The sequence below is a fragment of the Erpetoichthys calabaricus genome, chromosome 11, assembly GCF_900747795.2.
Source record: "Erpetoichthys calabaricus chromosome 11, fErpCal1.3, whole genome shotgun sequence".
Lineage (NCBI taxonomy): Eukaryota > Metazoa > Chordata > Cladistia > Polypteriformes > Polypteridae > Erpetoichthys > Erpetoichthys calabaricus.
This window is the reverse complement of record NC_041404.2, coordinates 95,887,088-95,893,590: the sequence shown is the minus strand read 5'-3', so window position 1 is coordinate 95,893,590 and position 6,503 is coordinate 95,887,088.

The following is a 6,503-nucleotide window of genomic DNA, read 5'->3' as shown; positions in this document are numbered from 1 at the left end:
AGCTCTCCTTAATCTTTGACCTAAACAGCCTGAGGGAGAATTCAAGAGTGGTGACATCAGGGTGGCTCCACCTCTTGGGGCTCCACTCAGAAATAACATGGAACATTGCCACATTTTAAGCGAATACTGTATTATAAGCATAACAGAAAATACATAAAAATATAACACATAACAACTCAAAAACAATAAAATCATAAACACATGTAATACTATTAGATCTACTGTGGTTGCCTTATCTGTCTGTCTGCCTGGTTGTCCAAATGAAACAACTCGACTCTCAGAGACTTTGTTGAAATGTGACACACTTATTTTTAAACAAAATTTGGTGTGACAGTTGAGATTTCTCAAATACAGAATGCCATGTCTGTGAAATTTCAAAACCTCCCATTGAAAAGCATTAGCAAATTTGAAAACTACACTATGTGGTATATGGTTCCAGGATTCCTGCAGATGTGCAAAAACTGCAGATGCTTAGGACTTACTGTACATAAAAGCATAAAGACAATTGCATTCACAAAACGAACACAAGAGCTGATACAGCAGGACTTAGGGCTGGCTGGGATTGAGAATGCGATGCCTCAGAAGCACTGGCCTGCGCATGTTGTTTCTTCTGCATATTTAGCAGGCAGTGCTGCACTGGGTTATTTCAAATGCCTTTTTTGAGAATATTGTGGATTTTTTAAAAATAATTTTAAACTGTAATATTTTTCAAAACAGAGAATTTTTAGCTTTAATTACAAATTCCTGTAAATTACTGATTCAAATTTACCTTGAAAGAGGTCACCTCAGCTTGTATGTTTTGTATATTTTCCAGTTTTTCATGTCAGCTGCTCCTTATTCCCAATACAATTTTTTTTTAACTCTGAAGGAGTTGCGTGAGTACAAGCCGCATCTTTTCAATTTCTACTAACATCTCCCACTGTCTGAAATAAGTTAAATGTAAAAGTAAAAATTTGGATGTGAGCGTCAGTAGGCTTTGCGCCCCAGGAACCAAGTTACCCAAACTATTCTATAACATTCCAGTTATTATGAATGTAGCTCAAAGTGCTTTACAAGATGTCAGAGGGAAAGTCACAAGAAAAGAAAAAGCAAATAAGATAAGGTAATAATAATAATAATAATTAATATGAAACAAAGAAAAATAAACAAAAATAAATAAATCCATGCAATCTTATGAATGATAGATACATAATTAGAAGAAATTTCCTTATATATAATATTGCATTGTAAGTCTCTAAAGATGAGTCTGGTGATAAGGGCAGATGGCTGGAAGGACAGAAAAAATAAAAATAAAATAAAACTCCAGTTTAGCTGTAGTAAAAAAAAATCAAAATCTGCAGAAGTTCCAAGACCAAGAGACCACCCAGCCCCCACTGGGAATTCTACCTAAGATAAATGTGCTTAAGTGATTTCTCATTGTTTCCAGACTTTGTCTGAGAGGATTCAGTCTCTTGGACAGCTGGGGCACCCACCTTTATTTCAGCACCACAGGCGGCTTCACAGTGCAAAAAATAAAAAAGAATAATTAGAAAAGAAAGCTGATTAAAGTCGATATTAGTAAAGATTGCAAATCCCTGAAAAAATGGATTATTCTAAGCCTATATAGTCTGTGAAGAATACAACTTAAAAAAAAGTTCCACAGTATTAGCATTGTGTATCTCTATTAGTAAATTATTCCAGTTGTTTGGTGCATAAAAGCAAAAGTCTGCTTCACCATTTCTTTTAAGCTTGGCTCCTGGAATTATAAATAGACTACCACTAGAAAATCTAAAGTTATGACTCAGAGTTTTGTGGGACAGGCATTCCAAAATATAGGAAGGGGCAAGATAATTTATGAATTTCTACACCATTAGTAGCATTTTAAAGTCAATTCTGAATGACACATGGTAAGCAATATAACCAATGAGATGTGCTCCTATTTTCTTTTTATAGTTAATATTCTTGCTGCTTTAATTGCAGCCGATTGACGTCTTTCTTAGGTAGTCCTGTTAGGACTGCATTACAATTATTTGGTCAACTGAAAACAAAAGCATGAATTATTTTTTCAGCATCTTGTAGTGTTAAGAGGTCTAACTTTTGCAATATTCCTTAAGCGTAGTCTTAGTAATCTGGTTAACATGTGATTTAAAGTTCAGTTTAGTTCAGAGTTCATGATAGACCTAACTTTTTTTTACCTCTGCCTTCACTATTAATGCTAAGGGATCAGATTTATTTCTAACACCCTCAATATTTACATCTTGCCAATCAGTAAGATTTCATATTTTCCTTATTTAGTTTGAAAAAGTTACTATTCATCCATTCAGAAATACAAGTAAGACATTGGATCAGAGAACCAAGAGCATCAGGGTCATGCAGGCACTATAGATAAATAAAGCTGTGTATCACCTGTATTGCTGTGGTAGCTCACCATATGTTTTGAGATAATCTGGCCTAATGGAAGCATGTAGATTATAAAAAGCAGTGCTCCCAATATAGATACTTGTGGTACAACATCTACAATATCATGGACCTGTAATCACGACAACTAACAAATAATTTTCTACCTGTTAAATATTACTGAAACCAAATTTAGACACTGATAGAGAGGCCTAACCATTGGCTAAGGTGATTTATAAGAGTACTGTGCTCTATGGTGTCAAATGCTGCACTGAAGTCTAAGAGAACCAGAACAGATACATGGCCTCTGTCATCATTAACAAATCATTTACCATATTAACCAGTTTCTGTACTATGATTTGTTCTAAAACCTGACTGAAACTTATCAGAAACAGAATATTTATTCAAGTAATCATTTAACTGTTTAAAACAGCTTTTCCTAAGATTTTTTACTTTTTGCTATAAAAGACAGAGGAGTCTAGATATGTTTTTCTTGAGGAGAGGGTTAACAACTGCAATATTTAGACAGTCTGGGACACCCCCGTATCTTATTATTATAAAGTTCACTATGTCAAGCATACTATCAATAAGCACATTGGCGACGTCTTTGAAAAAGCCTTTGGTACTGGGTCCGGTGCGCAAATGGAGAGTTTCACTTGAGCAATACACAATTTGAGTAGACCTATTTCAGTGAAGATATTTAACTCACTTAAAAGCTTAAAAAAGCATGCTGCGGTTCAACTGGATTATTTATTTATGCCTTCAATGTTTCATAATGGACTGTTATTTTAGTTGTACTCCATTTACGCTCAGCTGTCTGGCGTTTTCTATTTAGATCAGACACTTTTTGGATCTCCCAAAGTATTTCATTGCTGGTGAATTTCTTACATTTTTTTTCTGGGGCCACTATGTCAGCTTTAGCCCTTACTTTAGCACCCTACTGGTTACATTGCTAGCTGTGCCATATTAGGGCAAGAACTACATTAGTACAGATTACTTGGAAAATTAGCAAGCCATGATGCTGCAGAAGAATGAAAATAACTTTTTCTAACAATACTCTTCTCATTTGTTGTAGTTACCACTATTTCTACATCAAATAATATGCTGAAATGTCCAGATATGCCAATATCCACAACTTTTCTTTAACCCTTTCGAAATGATTAAATCCAGTGTGTGTTCTCCCTTATGTATGGGCTGGCTGACTAAAATCAAAAGAGTGCAGAAAACTGATGAATTTTCTTGCTTTTACAAGAATCAGGCATGGGCTTTGAACACAGAATGTTGGATCTGGGAGACAGCAGCACTTCTCATTGTGTCACCTCTCTTTTATTACTAGAATTCTTTATTTAGAAAAAGCCTTCAGCTAAGGTGACCTGATAAATATCATTATACATGCTATATATCATGTAATTGTGCACATATGACATTGGTTAAAACTTTTTTTTAATACAAAAAAGGGATCTTTAACTGTGTATATTGATTATGCCTGTTATTTGAAATTATTGAAATGATTTTTTGTCAATTTAAAGTAGCACTAATTTATTGTTTGTTTATTTTCCAGTTGGAGCACAGGTAGGTGAAGTGACTTGGTCAAGGTCACACAACTAGAAGTACTAGTTCAGCATTATCCCTTAAATCTGTAAGCAGTTCTTCTGTCTTCCACACATTTAATTGGAGGTTCTGCTCCTGACACCACCTCTGCATCCTCTTGGCCTCTTTGTCAAAATGTTGCACATTTTCAGATGCATCAAACAATGCCATATCATCTGTAAACTTGACAACTAACCAATTGCTCTCAGACCTTCACAAGCTCTAAGCATATAGGTAATGAAGAAATAAAGGTTAATCACTGCGGCTTATGGAACTTCTATTGATGTATAATGGACTGTAGACATATATTTATCAACCCTAACACACTGCTACCTGTTAAAGTGAAAGGCTATAATCCATAGGGTGAGATAGGGATCCACCTGGAACTTCTGTAATTAACTGCAAAGGATGTCAGGCTTCACACATTTAAAAGTTGAAGTAAGTCAATAAACAATACCCTTGAAAAGGAGTGTGGTTTCTATAGATTTATATAAATGGCATGAAGAACTATCATGAATGCATTCTTCACTGAATGGTTCTGTCTGTGTGCAAATTGCAATGGATTCAAAGACGAGCTGACCTGTAAACAAAGCCAAACAAGAATCAGCTGCTCTAGACATTTTTTGCCAAGGGTGATGTAAGGGCCACTGGATGATAATCATTTGATTTGATTGGAAAGTTTTTACTTTTAAATTGGCCAGATTTCAGAGCTCTTCCAAAGTTTCATCCATCTGTGATTTTTAAAGGAGTAATTGAAAAACTGACACAAGACTCCAGAAAGTTCTCTTGTTACTTCTTTAAGGAGCCTTCCCTTAATTGGTTCACGTCCTGGAGCTATGTAAGGCTTCATTCACTTTCCTCTGAACTTGTCTCACCTTCCCTTCAAATCCAGTAATTATAAATTGTTGGACTTTTATCTTCAAACCAGCAACAGAATTTATTCAGTTCATTAACAAATTTTGTTCTATCTATTGCATTTAGCTTTGTTTTCTGCTAATTATCATGTTTCATGTTTAAACAGACAGTCCAAGCTAGGCATCAGAAATAAAATGATCTCTCTACTCTGTTGTTAAAGTTATTTTTAGCTATGTTATGGTGTTCATAAAAATAACTTATGAACACTTTAAAAGTCACCAGTACCAGAAAAACCCATATAAGATATGCTGTTTGACTTGTCGTGATGCCTAGTTATGCAGAATGTCAAGCTGTTTGGGGTTCCCCCTATTTTTAGCTGCCTAGACCTGAAAAACACTCACGTTTAGGCCATTTTTGGATCATATTTTATGCAGAAAATTACACTGTAATGACATAAAAAAACAAAATGCAAAAATGATCAAAAGGACTTAAAGTTGAGCAGGCCACAACGATGAGGAGTCAAAATTGCTCTTGTTCCTAAAACTTAAAAAAAATGGATATCAATAATACAGGCAAGTGGAGTGTGCTATTATGCTCTTTGTAGGCTGCTGATCACAAATATGATAATATTGCTAACATTTGATTCTCTACCGGTGGTCCACTCCCAGAAAATTAAAAATGACAAATTTCAAACATAAGCATGTGGAGTATTGTTTTAGACTATTTCAAGATCAGTGATTATGAATATGATTTTATTTTTTATATTTGATCCTTTGCAACAGATTTAGCCCTCTATGTGCCTCTTTCAAGGGATGACAAATTTATACTAAAATTGAAATTGAAAATATTTAGACCTTAAAATTTAAATTAAAACATACATTTTTCACACAAATTTTTCAAATATCTGACACAACTGTTTTGTTTTATTATGTACTTCTGTCTAATAAAGTAAATCATTAAATTTCTTATGAACACCCCAAATTAGGATGGCTTATGCTAAATCAGACATTTTGAATTCGTTTGCATTTGCTTATCTGTCCCAAAGAAAATACTTTACATTTTACCTGAATTATCTGTTTTGTAGACCAGAGTTTATCATTTGGGTAACACAGCGTAACCTTGCTAGACAAGTGATGATTTTTATGATTTTACATGTATAGGTTTTTCTGCTAATTATCCTTGCAACATTATCAGTAATTATGAAACTAGTTGCAGGAAAGGAACATCTTTAATGGTAGCAGACAAAACCTTTGATGTATGTATCATATATATTAAATAAAATGGTTAGGCAGATTTCTTATAACAGGGACTATCCATCCATCCATTATCCAACCCACTGAATCCGAACACAGGGTCACAGGGGTCTGCTGGAGCCAATCCCAGCCAACACAGGGCACAAGGCAGGAACCAATCCCAGGCAGGGTGCCAACCCACCGCAGGACACACACAAACACACCAAGCACACACTAGGGCCAATTTAGAATCGCCAATCCACCTAACCTGCATGTCTTTGGATTGTGGGAGGAAACCAGAGCGTCCGGAGGAAACCCACACAGACACGGGGAGAACATGCAAACTCCACGCAGGGAGGTCCCCAGGTCTCCCAACTGCGAGGCAGCAGCGCTACCCACTGCGCCACCGTGCCGCCCTAGCAGGGACTAATAACTCTCAAAAATGGATCT